This window comes from Lathyrus oleraceus, unplaced genomic scaffold, assembly GCF_024323335.1.
Source record: "Lathyrus oleraceus cultivar Zhongwan6 unplaced genomic scaffold, CAAS_Psat_ZW6_1.0 chrUn0005, whole genome shotgun sequence".
NCBI classification, from domain to species: domain Eukaryota; kingdom Viridiplantae; phylum Streptophyta; class Magnoliopsida; order Fabales; family Fabaceae; genus Lathyrus; species Lathyrus oleraceus.
In genome coordinates this window covers 186,757-196,574 of record NW_026112396.1, presented here as the reverse complement: position 1 = coordinate 196,574, position 9,818 = coordinate 186,757, and the positions used below count along the sequence as shown (strand labels likewise).

The 9,818-nt window shown below is 40.5% G+C and overlaps 30 non-coding genes and 8 pseudogenes across 30 annotated transcripts; all 38 read right to left on the bottom strand.

Moving 5' to 3' along the window:
- Positions 1–61: 61 nt before the first annotated feature.
- LOC127111407 (5S ribosomal RNA) lies at positions 62–180 on the bottom strand. Its single transcript, XR_007798160.1, has one exon. It is a non-coding gene; the product is annotated as a 5S ribosomal RNA (ribosomal RNA).
- Positions 181–229: 49 nt separating this feature from the next.
- On the bottom strand, positions 230–352 carry LOC127111517 (uncharacterized; annotated as a pseudogene).
- Positions 353–513: 161 nt separating this feature from the next.
- On the bottom strand, positions 514–632 carry LOC127110766 (5S ribosomal RNA). The gene has a single exon (XR_007797547.1). It is a non-coding gene; the product is annotated as a 5S ribosomal RNA (ribosomal RNA).
- Positions 633–792: 160 nt separating this feature from the next.
- LOC127110764 (5S ribosomal RNA) lies at positions 793–911 on the bottom strand. The gene has a single exon (XR_007797546.1). It is a non-coding gene; the product is annotated as a 5S ribosomal RNA (ribosomal RNA).
- Positions 912–960: 49 nt separating this feature from the next.
- LOC127111465 (uncharacterized) lies at positions 961–1,083 on the bottom strand (annotated as a pseudogene).
- Positions 1,084–1,244: 161 nt separating this feature from the next.
- On the bottom strand, positions 1,245–1,363 carry LOC127110763 (5S ribosomal RNA). The gene has a single exon (XR_007797545.1). It is a non-coding gene; the product is annotated as a 5S ribosomal RNA (ribosomal RNA).
- A 161-nt stretch (positions 1,364–1,524) lies between these two features.
- Positions 1,525–1,643, bottom strand: LOC127110762 (5S ribosomal RNA). Its single transcript, XR_007797544.1, has one exon. It is a non-coding gene; the product is annotated as a 5S ribosomal RNA (ribosomal RNA).
- Positions 1,644–1,804: 161 nt separating this feature from the next.
- LOC127110761 (5S ribosomal RNA) lies at positions 1,805–1,923 on the bottom strand. Its single transcript, XR_007797543.1, has one exon. It is a non-coding gene; the product is annotated as a 5S ribosomal RNA (ribosomal RNA).
- A 161-nt stretch (positions 1,924–2,084) lies between these two features.
- On the bottom strand, positions 2,085–2,203 carry LOC127110759 (5S ribosomal RNA). The gene has a single exon (XR_007797541.1). It is a non-coding gene; the product is annotated as a 5S ribosomal RNA (ribosomal RNA).
- A 161-nt stretch (positions 2,204–2,364) lies between these two features.
- Positions 2,365–2,483, bottom strand: LOC127110758 (5S ribosomal RNA). The gene has a single exon (XR_007797540.1). It is a non-coding gene; the product is annotated as a 5S ribosomal RNA (ribosomal RNA).
- Positions 2,484–2,644: 161 nt separating this feature from the next.
- On the bottom strand, positions 2,645–2,763 carry LOC127110757 (5S ribosomal RNA). Its single transcript, XR_007797539.1, has one exon. It is a non-coding gene; the product is annotated as a 5S ribosomal RNA (ribosomal RNA).
- Positions 2,764–2,924: 161 nt separating this feature from the next.
- Positions 2,925–3,043, bottom strand: LOC127110756 (5S ribosomal RNA). The gene has a single exon (XR_007797538.1). It is a non-coding gene; the product is annotated as a 5S ribosomal RNA (ribosomal RNA).
- A 160-nt stretch (positions 3,044–3,203) lies between these two features.
- Positions 3,204–3,322, bottom strand: LOC127110755 (5S ribosomal RNA). Its single transcript, XR_007797537.1, has one exon. It is a non-coding gene; the product is annotated as a 5S ribosomal RNA (ribosomal RNA).
- A 49-nt stretch (positions 3,323–3,371) lies between these two features.
- Positions 3,372–3,494, bottom strand: LOC127111455 (uncharacterized; annotated as a pseudogene).
- Positions 3,495–3,655: 161 nt separating this feature from the next.
- LOC127110753 (5S ribosomal RNA) lies at positions 3,656–3,774 on the bottom strand. The gene has a single exon (XR_007797535.1). It is a non-coding gene; the product is annotated as a 5S ribosomal RNA (ribosomal RNA).
- Positions 3,775–3,935: 161 nt separating this feature from the next.
- On the bottom strand, positions 3,936–4,054 carry LOC127110752 (5S ribosomal RNA). The gene has a single exon (XR_007797534.1). It is a non-coding gene; the product is annotated as a 5S ribosomal RNA (ribosomal RNA).
- Positions 4,055–4,215: 161 nt separating this feature from the next.
- Positions 4,216–4,334, bottom strand: LOC127110751 (5S ribosomal RNA). Its single transcript, XR_007797533.1, has one exon. It is a non-coding gene; the product is annotated as a 5S ribosomal RNA (ribosomal RNA).
- Positions 4,335–4,383: 49 nt separating this feature from the next.
- Positions 4,384–4,506, bottom strand: LOC127111454 (uncharacterized; annotated as a pseudogene).
- A 161-nt stretch (positions 4,507–4,667) lies between these two features.
- On the bottom strand, positions 4,668–4,786 carry LOC127110750 (5S ribosomal RNA). Its single transcript, XR_007797532.1, has one exon. It is a non-coding gene; the product is annotated as a 5S ribosomal RNA (ribosomal RNA).
- Positions 4,787–4,947: 161 nt separating this feature from the next.
- On the bottom strand, positions 4,948–5,066 carry LOC127110749 (5S ribosomal RNA). Its single transcript, XR_007797531.1, has one exon. It is a non-coding gene; the product is annotated as a 5S ribosomal RNA (ribosomal RNA).
- A 161-nt stretch (positions 5,067–5,227) lies between these two features.
- LOC127110748 (5S ribosomal RNA) lies at positions 5,228–5,346 on the bottom strand. Its single transcript, XR_007797530.1, has one exon. It is a non-coding gene; the product is annotated as a 5S ribosomal RNA (ribosomal RNA).
- Positions 5,347–5,395: 49 nt separating this feature from the next.
- Positions 5,396–5,518, bottom strand: LOC127111463 (uncharacterized; annotated as a pseudogene).
- Positions 5,519–5,679: 161 nt separating this feature from the next.
- LOC127110747 (5S ribosomal RNA) lies at positions 5,680–5,798 on the bottom strand. Its single transcript, XR_007797529.1, has one exon. It is a non-coding gene; the product is annotated as a 5S ribosomal RNA (ribosomal RNA).
- Positions 5,799–5,959: 161 nt separating this feature from the next.
- Positions 5,960–6,078, bottom strand: LOC127110746 (5S ribosomal RNA). Its single transcript, XR_007797528.1, has one exon. It is a non-coding gene; the product is annotated as a 5S ribosomal RNA (ribosomal RNA).
- Positions 6,079–6,239: 161 nt separating this feature from the next.
- On the bottom strand, positions 6,240–6,358 carry LOC127110745 (5S ribosomal RNA). Its single transcript, XR_007797527.1, has one exon. It is a non-coding gene; the product is annotated as a 5S ribosomal RNA (ribosomal RNA).
- Positions 6,359–6,407: 49 nt separating this feature from the next.
- LOC127111453 (uncharacterized) lies at positions 6,408–6,530 on the bottom strand (annotated as a pseudogene).
- Positions 6,531–6,691: 161 nt separating this feature from the next.
- On the bottom strand, positions 6,692–6,810 carry LOC127110744 (5S ribosomal RNA). Its single transcript, XR_007797526.1, has one exon. It is a non-coding gene; the product is annotated as a 5S ribosomal RNA (ribosomal RNA).
- A 161-nt stretch (positions 6,811–6,971) lies between these two features.
- Positions 6,972–7,090, bottom strand: LOC127110742 (5S ribosomal RNA). Its single transcript, XR_007797524.1, has one exon. It is a non-coding gene; the product is annotated as a 5S ribosomal RNA (ribosomal RNA).
- Positions 7,091–7,251: 161 nt separating this feature from the next.
- Positions 7,252–7,370, bottom strand: LOC127110741 (5S ribosomal RNA). The gene has a single exon (XR_007797523.1). It is a non-coding gene; the product is annotated as a 5S ribosomal RNA (ribosomal RNA).
- A 161-nt stretch (positions 7,371–7,531) lies between these two features.
- LOC127110740 (5S ribosomal RNA) lies at positions 7,532–7,650 on the bottom strand. The gene has a single exon (XR_007797522.1). It is a non-coding gene; the product is annotated as a 5S ribosomal RNA (ribosomal RNA).
- Positions 7,651–7,811: 161 nt separating this feature from the next.
- Positions 7,812–7,930, bottom strand: LOC127110739 (5S ribosomal RNA). Its single transcript, XR_007797521.1, has one exon. It is a non-coding gene; the product is annotated as a 5S ribosomal RNA (ribosomal RNA).
- A 161-nt stretch (positions 7,931–8,091) lies between these two features.
- Positions 8,092–8,210, bottom strand: LOC127110738 (5S ribosomal RNA). The gene has a single exon (XR_007797520.1). It is a non-coding gene; the product is annotated as a 5S ribosomal RNA (ribosomal RNA).
- A 49-nt stretch (positions 8,211–8,259) lies between these two features.
- LOC127111451 (uncharacterized) lies at positions 8,260–8,382 on the bottom strand (annotated as a pseudogene).
- A 161-nt stretch (positions 8,383–8,543) lies between these two features.
- LOC127110737 (5S ribosomal RNA) lies at positions 8,544–8,662 on the bottom strand. Its single transcript, XR_007797519.1, has one exon. It is a non-coding gene; the product is annotated as a 5S ribosomal RNA (ribosomal RNA).
- A 161-nt stretch (positions 8,663–8,823) lies between these two features.
- On the bottom strand, positions 8,824–8,942 carry LOC127110736 (5S ribosomal RNA). Its single transcript, XR_007797518.1, has one exon. It is a non-coding gene; the product is annotated as a 5S ribosomal RNA (ribosomal RNA).
- A 161-nt stretch (positions 8,943–9,103) lies between these two features.
- Positions 9,104–9,222, bottom strand: LOC127110735 (5S ribosomal RNA). Its single transcript, XR_007797517.1, has one exon. It is a non-coding gene; the product is annotated as a 5S ribosomal RNA (ribosomal RNA).
- Positions 9,223–9,271: 49 nt separating this feature from the next.
- On the bottom strand, positions 9,272–9,394 carry LOC127111516 (uncharacterized; annotated as a pseudogene).
- A 161-nt stretch (positions 9,395–9,555) lies between these two features.
- LOC127110734 (5S ribosomal RNA) lies at positions 9,556–9,674 on the bottom strand. The gene has a single exon (XR_007797516.1). It is a non-coding gene; the product is annotated as a 5S ribosomal RNA (ribosomal RNA).
- Between the last annotated feature and the right edge of the window lie 144 nt (positions 9,675–9,818).

Genomic DNA, 9,818 nt, shown 5'->3' with positions numbered 1-9,818 from the left:
TCCGACTCTTTTACGCCGATTAACAGAAATAAAAAGAAGTATTTAAAAAATCGCAAAAAAAAAGGTGCAACACAAGGACTTCCCAGGAGGTCACCCATCCTAGTACTACTCTCGCCCAAGCACGCTTAACTGCGGAGTTCTGATGGGATCCGGTGCATTAGTGCTGGTATGATCGCACCTGATATCTCATGCGCTTTGATTGTATATATTTTATTTCTTTCACTTATTAACGGCAAAACAAACATAATTAACGCCCAGGAGGTCACCCATCCTAGTACTACTCTCGCCCAAGCACGCTTAACTGCGGAGTTCTGATGGGATCCGGTGCATTAGTGCTGGTATGATCGCACCTGATATCTCATGCGCTTTGATTGTATATATTTTATTTCTTTCACTTATTAACGGCAAAACAAACATAATTAACGCTGAAATGCTTGTCTTCTCCTACTTTTTCCGACTCTTTTACGCCGATTAACAGAAATAAAAAGAAGTATTTAAAAAATCGCAAAAAAAGAGGTGCAACACAAGGACTTCCCAGGAGGTCACCCATCCTAGTACTACTCTCGCCCAAGCACGCTTAACTGCGGAGTTCTGATGGGATCCGGTGCATTAGTGCTGGTATGATCGCACCTGATATCTCATGCGCTTTGATTGTATATATTTTATTTCTTTCACTTATTAACGGCAAAACAAACATAATTAACGCTGAAATGCTTGTCTTCTCCTACTTTTTCCGACTCTTTTACGCCGATTAACAGAAAAAAAAGAAGTATTTAAAAAATCGCAAAAAAAGAGGTGCAACACAAGGACTTCCCAGGAGGTCACCCATCCTAGTACTACTCTCGCCCAAGCACGCTTAACTGCGGAGTTCTGATGGGATCCGGTGCATTAGTGCTGGTATGATCGCACCTGATATCTCATGCGCTTTGATTGTATATATTTTATTTCTTTCACTTATTAACGGCAAAACAAACATAATTAACGCCCAGGAGGTCACCCATCCTAGTACTACTCTCGCCCAAGCACGCTTAACTGCGGAGTTCTGATGGGATCCGGTGCATTAGTGCTGGTATGATCGCACCTGATATCTCATGCGCTTTGATTGTATATATTTTATTTCTTTCACTTATTAACGGCAAAACAAACATAATTAACGCTGAAATGCTTGTCTTCTCCTACTTTTTCCGACTCTTTTACGCCGATTAACAGAAATAAAAAGAAGTATTTAAAAAATCGCAAAAAAAGAGGTGCAACACAAGGACTTCCCAGGAGGTCACCCATCCTAGTACTACTCTCGCCCAAGCACGCTTAACTGCGGAGTTCTGATGGGATCCGGTGCATTAGTGCTGGTATGATCGCACCTGATATCTCATGCGCTTTGATTGTATATATTTTATTTCTTTCACTTATTAACGGCAAAACAAACATAATTAACGCTGAAATGCTTGTCTTCTCCTACTTTTTCCGACTCTTTTACGCCGATTAACAGAAATAAAAAGAAGTATTTAAAAAATCGCAAAAAAAGAGGTGCAACACAAGGACTTCCCAGGAGGTCACCCATCCTAGTACTACTCTCGCCCAAGCACGCTTAACTGCGGAGTTCTGATGGGATCCGGTGCATTAGTGCTGGTATGATCGCACCTGATATCTCATGCGCTTTGATTGTATATATTTTATTTCTTTCACTTATTAACGGCAAAACAAACATAATTAACGCTGAAATGCTTGTCTTCTCCTACTTTTTCCGACTCTTTTACGCCGATTAACAGAAATAAAAAGAAGTATTTAAAAAATCGCAAAAAAAGAGGTGCAACACAAGGACTTCCCAGGAGGTCACCCATCCTAGTACTACTCTCGCCCAAGCACGCTTAACTGCGGAGTTCTGATGGGATCCGGTGCATTAGTGCTGGTATGATCGCACCTGATATCTCATGCGCTTTGATTGTATATATTTTATTTCTTTCACTTATTAACGGCAAAACAAACATAATTAACGCTGAAATGCTTGTCTTCTCCTACTTTTTCCGACTCTTTTACGCCGATTAACAGAAATAAAAAGAAGTATTTAAAAAATCGCAAAAAAAGAGGTGCAACACAAGGACTTCCCAGGAGGTCACCCATCCTAGTACTACTCTCGCCCAAGCACGCTTAACTGCGGAGTTCTGATGGGATCCGGTGCATTAGTGCTGGTATGATCGCACCTGATATCTCATGCGCTTTGATTGTATATATTTTATTTCTTTCACTTATTAACGGCAAAACAAACATAATTAACGCTGAAATGCTTGTCTTCTCCTACTTTTTCCGACTCTTTTACGCCGATTAACAGAAATAAAAAGAAGTATTTAAAAAATCGCAAAAAAAGAGGTGCAACACAAGGACTTCCCAGGAGGTCACCCATCCTAGTACTACTCTCGCCCAAGCACGCTTAACTGCGGAGTTCTGATGGGATCCGGTGCATTAGTGCTGGTATGATCGCACCTGATATCTCATGCGCTTTGATTGTATATATTTTATTTCTTTCACTTATTAACGGCAAAACAAACATAATTAACGCTGAAATGCTTGTCTTCTCCTACTTTTTCCGACTCTTTTACGCCGATTAACAGAAATAAAAAGAAGTATTTAAAAAATCGCAAAAAAAGAGGTGCAACACAAGGACTTCCCAGGAGGTCACCCATCCTAGTACTACTCTCGCCCAAGCACGCTTAACTGCGGAGTTCTGATGGGATCCGGTGCATTAGTGCTGGTATGATCGCACCTGATATCTCATGCGCTTTGATTGTATATATTTTATTTCTTTCACTTATTAACGGCAAAACAAACATAATTAACGCTGAAATGCTTGTCTTCTCCTACTTTTTCCGACTCTTTTACGCCGATTAACAGAAATAAAAAGAAGTATTTAAAAAATCGCAAAAAAAGAGGTGCAACACAAGGACTTCCCAGGAGGTCACCCATCCTAGTACTACTCTCGCCCAAGCACGCTTAACTGCGGAGTTCTGATGGGATCCGGTGCATTAGTGCTGGTATGATCGCACCTGATATCTCATGCGCTTTGATTGTATATATTTTATTTCTTTCACTTATTAACGGCAAAACAAACATAATTAACGCTGAAATGCTTGTCTTCTCCTACTTTTTCCGACTCTTTTACGCCGATTAACAGAAAAAAAAGAAGTATTTAAAAAATCGCAAAAAAAGAGGTGCAACACAAGGACTTCCCAGGAGGTCACCCATCCTAGTACTACTCTCGCCCAAGCACGCTTAACTGCGGAGTTCTGATGGGATCCGGTGCATTAGTGCTGGTATGATCGCACCTGATATCTCATGCGCTTTGATTGTATATATTTTATTTCTTTCACTTATTAACGGCAAAACAAACATAATTAACGCCCAGGAGGTCACCCATCCTAGTACTACTCTCGCCCAAGCACGCTTAACTGCGGAGTTCTGATGGGATCCGGTGCATTAGTGCTGGTATGATCGCACCTGATATCTCATGCGCTTTGATTGTATATATTTTATTTCTTTCACTTATTAACGGCAAAACAAACATAATTAACGCTGAAATGCTTGTCTTCTCCTACTTTTTCCGACTCTTTTACGCCGATTAACAGAAATAAAAAGAAGTATTTAAAAAATCGCAAAAAAAGAGGTGCAACACAAGGACTTCCCAGGAGGTCACCCATCCTAGTACTACTCTCGCCCAAGCACGCTTAACTGCGGAGTTCTGATGGGATCCGGTGCATTAGTGCTGGTATGATCGCACCTGATATCTCATGCGCTTTGATTGTATATATTTTATTTCTTTCACTTATTAACGGCAAAACAAACATAATTAACGCTGAAATGCTTGTCTTCTCCTACTTTTTCCGACTCTTTTACGCCGATTAACAGAAATAAAAAGAAGTATTTAAAAAATCGCAAAAAAAGAGGTGCAACACAAGGACTTCCCAGGAGGTCACCCATCCTAGTACTACTCTCGCCCAAGCACGCTTAACTGCGGAGTTCTGATGGGATCCGGTGCATTAGTGCTGGTATGATCGCACCTGATATCTCATGCGCTTTGATTGTATATATTTTATTTCTTTCACTTATTAACGGCAAAACAAACATAATTAACGCTGAAATGCTTGTCTTCTCCTACTTTTTCCGACTCTTTTACGCCGATTAACAGAAATAAAAAGAAGTATTTAAAAAATCGCAAAAAAAGAGGTGCAACACAAGGACTTCCCAGGAGGTCACCCATCCTAGTACTACTCTCGCCCAAGCACGCTTAACTGCGGAGTTCTGATGGGATCCGGTGCATTAGTGCTGGTATGATCGCACCTGATATCTCATGCGCTTTGATTGTATATATTTTATTTCTTTCACTTATTAACGGCAAAACAAACATAATTAACGCCCAGGAGGTCACCCATCCTAGTACTACTCTCGCCCAAGCACGCTTAACTGCGGAGTTCTGATGGGATCCGGTGCATTAGTGCTGGTATGATCGCACCTGATATCTCATGCGCTTTGATTGTATATATTTTATTTCTTTCACTTATTAACGGCAAAACAAACATAATTAACGCTGAAATGCTTGTCTTCTCCTACTTTTTCCGACTCTTTTACGCCGATTAACAGAAATAAAAAGAAGTATTTAAAAAATCGCAAAAAAAGAGGTGCAACACAAGGACTTCCCAGGAGGTCACCCATCCTAGTACTACTCTCGCCCAAGCACGCTTAACTGCGGAGTTCTGATGGGATCCGGTGCATTAGTGCTGGTATGATCGCACCTGATATCTCATGCGCTTTGATTGTATATATTTTATTTCTTTCACTTATTAACGGCAAAACAAACATAATTAACGCTGAAATGCTTGTCTTCTCCTACTTTTTCCGACTCTTTTACGCCGATTAACAGAAATAAAAAGAAGTATTTAAAAAATCGCAAAAAAAGAGGTGCAACACAAGGACTTCCCAGGAGGTCACCCATCCTAGTACTACTCTCGCCCAAGCACGCTTAACTGCGGAGTTCTGATGGGATCCGGTGCATTAGTGCTGGTATGATCGCACCTGATATCTCATGCGCTTTGATTGTATATATTTTATTTCTTTCACTTATTAACGGCAAAACAAACATAATTAACGCTGAAATGCTTGTCTTCTCCTACTTTTTCCGACTCTTTTACGCCGATTAACAGAAATAAAAAGAAGTATTTAAAAAATCGCAAAAAAAGAGGTGCAACACAAGGACTTCCCAGGAGGTCACCCATCCTAGTACTACTCTCGCCCAAGCACGCTTAACTGCGGAGTTCTGATGGGATCCGGTGCATTAGTGCTGGTATGATCGCACCTGATATCTCATGCGCTTTGATTGTATATATTTTATTTCTTTCACTTATTAACGGCAAAACAAACATAATTAACGCCCAGGAGGTCACCCATCCTAGTACTACTCTCGCCCAAGCACGCTTAACTGCGGAGTTCTGATGGGATCCGGTGCATTAGTGCTGGTATGATCGCACCTGATATCTCATGCGCTTTGATTGTATATATTTTATTTCTTTCACTTATTAACGGCAAAACAAACATAATTAACGCTGAAATGCTTGTCTTCTCCTACTTTTTCCGACTCTTTTACGCCGATTAACAGAAATAAAAAGAAGTATTTAAAAAATCGCAAAAAAAGAGGTGCAACACAAGGACTTCCCAGGAGGTCACCCATCCTAGTACTACTCTCGCCCAAGCACGCTTAACTGCGGAGTTCTGATGGGATCCGGTGCATTAGTGCTGGTATGATCGCACCTGATATCTCATGCGCTTTGATTGTATATATTTTATTTCTTTCACTTATTAACGGCAAAACAAACATAATTAACGCTGAAATGCTTGTCTTCTCCTACTTTTTCCGACTCTTTTACGCCGATTAACAGAAATAAAAAGAAGTATTTAAAAAATCGCAAAAAAAGAGGTGCAACACAAGGACTTCCCAGGAGGTCACCCATCCTAGTACTACTCTCGCCCAAGCACGCTTAACTGCGGAGTTCTGATGGGATCCGGTGCATTAGTGCTGGTATGATCGCACCTGATATCTCATGCGCTTTGATTGTATATATTTTATTTCTTTCACTTATTAACGGCAAAACAAACATAATTAACGCTGAAATGCTTGTCTTCTCCTACTTTTTCCGACTCTTTTACGCCGATTAACAGAAATAAAAAGAAGTATTTAAAAAATCGCAAAAAAAGAGGTGCAACACAAGGACTTCCCAGGAGGTCACCCATCCTAGTACTACTCTCGCCCAAGCACGCTTAACTGCGGAGTTCTGATGGGATCCGGTGCATTAGTGCTGGTATGATCGCACCTGATATCTCATGCGCTTTGATTGTATATATTTTATTTCTTTCACTTATTAACGGCAAAACAAACATAATTAACGCCCAGGAGGTCACCCATCCTAGTACTACTCTCGCCCAAGCACGCTTAACTGCGGAGTTCTGATGGGATCCGGTGCATTAGTGCTGGTATGATCGCACCTGATATCTCATGCGCTTTGATTGTATATATTTTATTTCTTTCACTTATTAACGGCAAAACAAACATAATTAACGCTGAAATGCTTGTCTTCTCCTACTTTTTCCGACTCTTTTACGCCGATTAACAGAAATAAAAAGAAGTATTTAAAAAATCGCAAAAAAAGAGGTGCAACACAAGGACTTCCCAGGAGGTCACCCATCCTAGTACTACTCTCGCCCAAGCACGCTTAACTGCGGAGTTCTGATGGGATCCGGTGCATTAGTGCTGGTATGATCGCACCTGATATCTCATGCGCTTTGATTGTATATATTTTATTTCTTTCACTTATTAACGGCAAAACAAACATAATTAACGCTGAAATGCTTGTCTTCTCCTACTTTTTCCGACTCTTTTACGCCGATTAACAGAAATAAAAAGAAGTATTTAAAAAATCGCAAAAAAAGAGGTGCAACACAAGGACTTCCCAGGAGGTCACCCATCCTAGTACTACTCTCGCCCAAGCACGCTTAACTGCGGAGTTCTGATGGGATCCGGTGCATTAGTGCTGGTATGATCGCACCTGATATCTCATGCGCTTTGATTGTATATATTTTATTTCTTTCACTTATTAACGGCAAAACAAACATAATTAACGCTGAAATGCTTGTCTTCTCCTACTTTTTCCGACTCTTTTACGCCGATTAACAGAAATAAAAAGAAGTATTTAAAAAATCGCAAAAAAAGAGGTGCAACACAAGGACTTCCCAGGAGGTCACCCATCCTAGTACTACTCTCGCCCAAGCACGCTTAACTGCGGAGTTCTGATGGGATCCGGTGCATTAGTGCTGGTATGATCGCACCTGATATCTCATGCGCTTTGATTGTATATATTTTATTTCTTTCACTTATTAACGGCAAAACAAACATAATTAACGCTGAAATGCTTGTCTTCTCCTACTTTTTCCGACTCTTTTACGCCGATTAACAGAAATAAAAAGAAGTATTTAAAAAATCGCAAAAAAAGAGGTGCAACACAAGGACTTCCCAGGAGGTCACCCATCCTAGTACTACTCTCGCCCAAGCACGCTTAACTGCGGAGTTCTGATGGGATCCGGTGCATTAGTGCTGGTATGATCGCACCTGATATCTCATGCGCTTTGATTGTATATATTTTATTTCTTTCACTTATTAACGGCAAAACAAACATAATTAACGCTGAAATGCTTGTCTTCTCCTACTTTTTCCGACTCTTTTACGCCGATTAACAGAAATAAAAAGAAGTATTTAAAAAATCGCAAAAAAAGAGGTGCAACACAAGGACTTCCCAGGAGGTCACCCATCCTAGTACTACTCTCGCCCAAGCACGCTTAACTGCGGAGTTCTGATGGGATCCGGTGCATTAGTGCTGGTATGATCGCACCTGATATCTCATGCGCTTTGATTGTATATATTTTATTTCTTTCACTTATTAACGGCAAAACAAACATAATTAACGCTGAAATGCTTGTCTTCTCCTACTTTTTCCGACTCTTTTACGCCGATTAACAGAAATAAAAAGAAGTATTTAAAAAATCGCAAAAAAAGAGGTGCAACACAAGGACTTCCCAGGAGGTCACCCATCCTAGTACTACTCTCGCCCAAGCACGCTTAACTGCGGAGTTCTGATGGGATCCGGTGCATTAGTGCTGGTATGATCGCACCTGATATCTCATGCGCTTTGATTGTATATATTTTATTTCTTTCACTTATTAACGGCAAAACAAACATAATTAACGCCCAGGAGGTCACCCATCCTAGTACTACTCTCGCCCAAGCACGCTTAACTGCGGAGTTCTGATGGGATCCGGTGCATTAGTGCTGGTATGATCGCACCTGATATCTCATGCGCTTTGATTGTATATATTTTATTTCTTTCACTTATTAACGGCAAAACAAACATAATTAACGCTGAAATGCTTGTCTTCTCCTACTTTTTCCGACTCTTTTACGCCGATTAACAGAAATAAAAAGAAGTATTTAAAAAATCGCAAAAAAAGAGGTGCAACACAAGGACTTCCCAGGAGGTCACCCATCCTAGTACTACTCTCGCCCAAGCACGCTTAACTGCGGAGTTCTGATGGGATCCGGTGCATTAGTGCTGGTATGATCGCACCTGATATCTCATGCGCTTTGATTGTATATATTTTATTTCTTTCACTTATTAACGGCAAAACAAACATAATTAACGCTGAAATGCTTGTCTTCTCCTACTTTTTCCGACTCTTTTACGCCGATTAACAGAAATAAAAAGAAGTATTTAAAAAATCGCAAAAAAAGAGGTGCAACACAAGGACTTCCCAGGAGGTCACCCATCCTAGTACTACTCTCGCCCAAGCACGCTTAACTGCGGAGTTCTGATGGGATCCGGTGCATTAGTGCTGGTATGATCGCACCTGATATCTCATGCGCTTTGATTGTATATATTTTATTTCTTTCACTTATTAACGGCAAAACAAACATAATTAACGCTGAAATGCTTGTCTTCTCCTACTTTTTCCGACTCTTTTACGCCGATTAACAGAAATAAAAAGAAGTATTTAAAAAATCGCAAAAAAAGAGGTGCAACACAAGGACTTCCCAGGAGGTCACCCATCCTAGTACTACTCTCGCCCAAGCACGCTTAACTGCGGAGTTCTGATGGGATCCGGTGCATTAGTGCTGGTATGATCGCACCTGATATCTCATGCGCTTTGATTGTATATATTTTATTTCTTTCACTTATTAACGGCAAAACAAACATAATTAACGCCCAGGAGGTCACCCATCCTAGTACTACTCTCGCCCAAGCACGCTTAACTGCGGAGTTCTGATGGGATCCGGTGCATTAGTGCTGGTATGATCGCACCTGATATCTCATGCGCTTTGATTGTATATATTTTATTTCTTTCACTTATTAACGGCAAAACAAACATAATTAACGCTGAAATGCTTGTCTTCTCCTACTTTTTCCGACTCTTTTACGCCGATTAACAGAAATAAAAAGAAGTATTTAAAAAATCGCAAAAAAAGAGGTGCAACACAAGGACTTCCCAGGAGGTCACCCATCCTAGTACTACTCTCGCCCAAGCACGCTTAACTGCGGAGTTCTGATGGGATCCGGTGCATTAGTGCTGGTATGATCGCACCTGATATCTCATGCGCTTTGATTGTATATATTTTATTTCTTTCACTTATTAACGGCAAAACAAACATAATTAACGCTGAAATGCTTGTCTTCTCCTACTTTTTCCGACTCTTTTACGCCGATTAACAGAAATAAAAAGAAGTATTT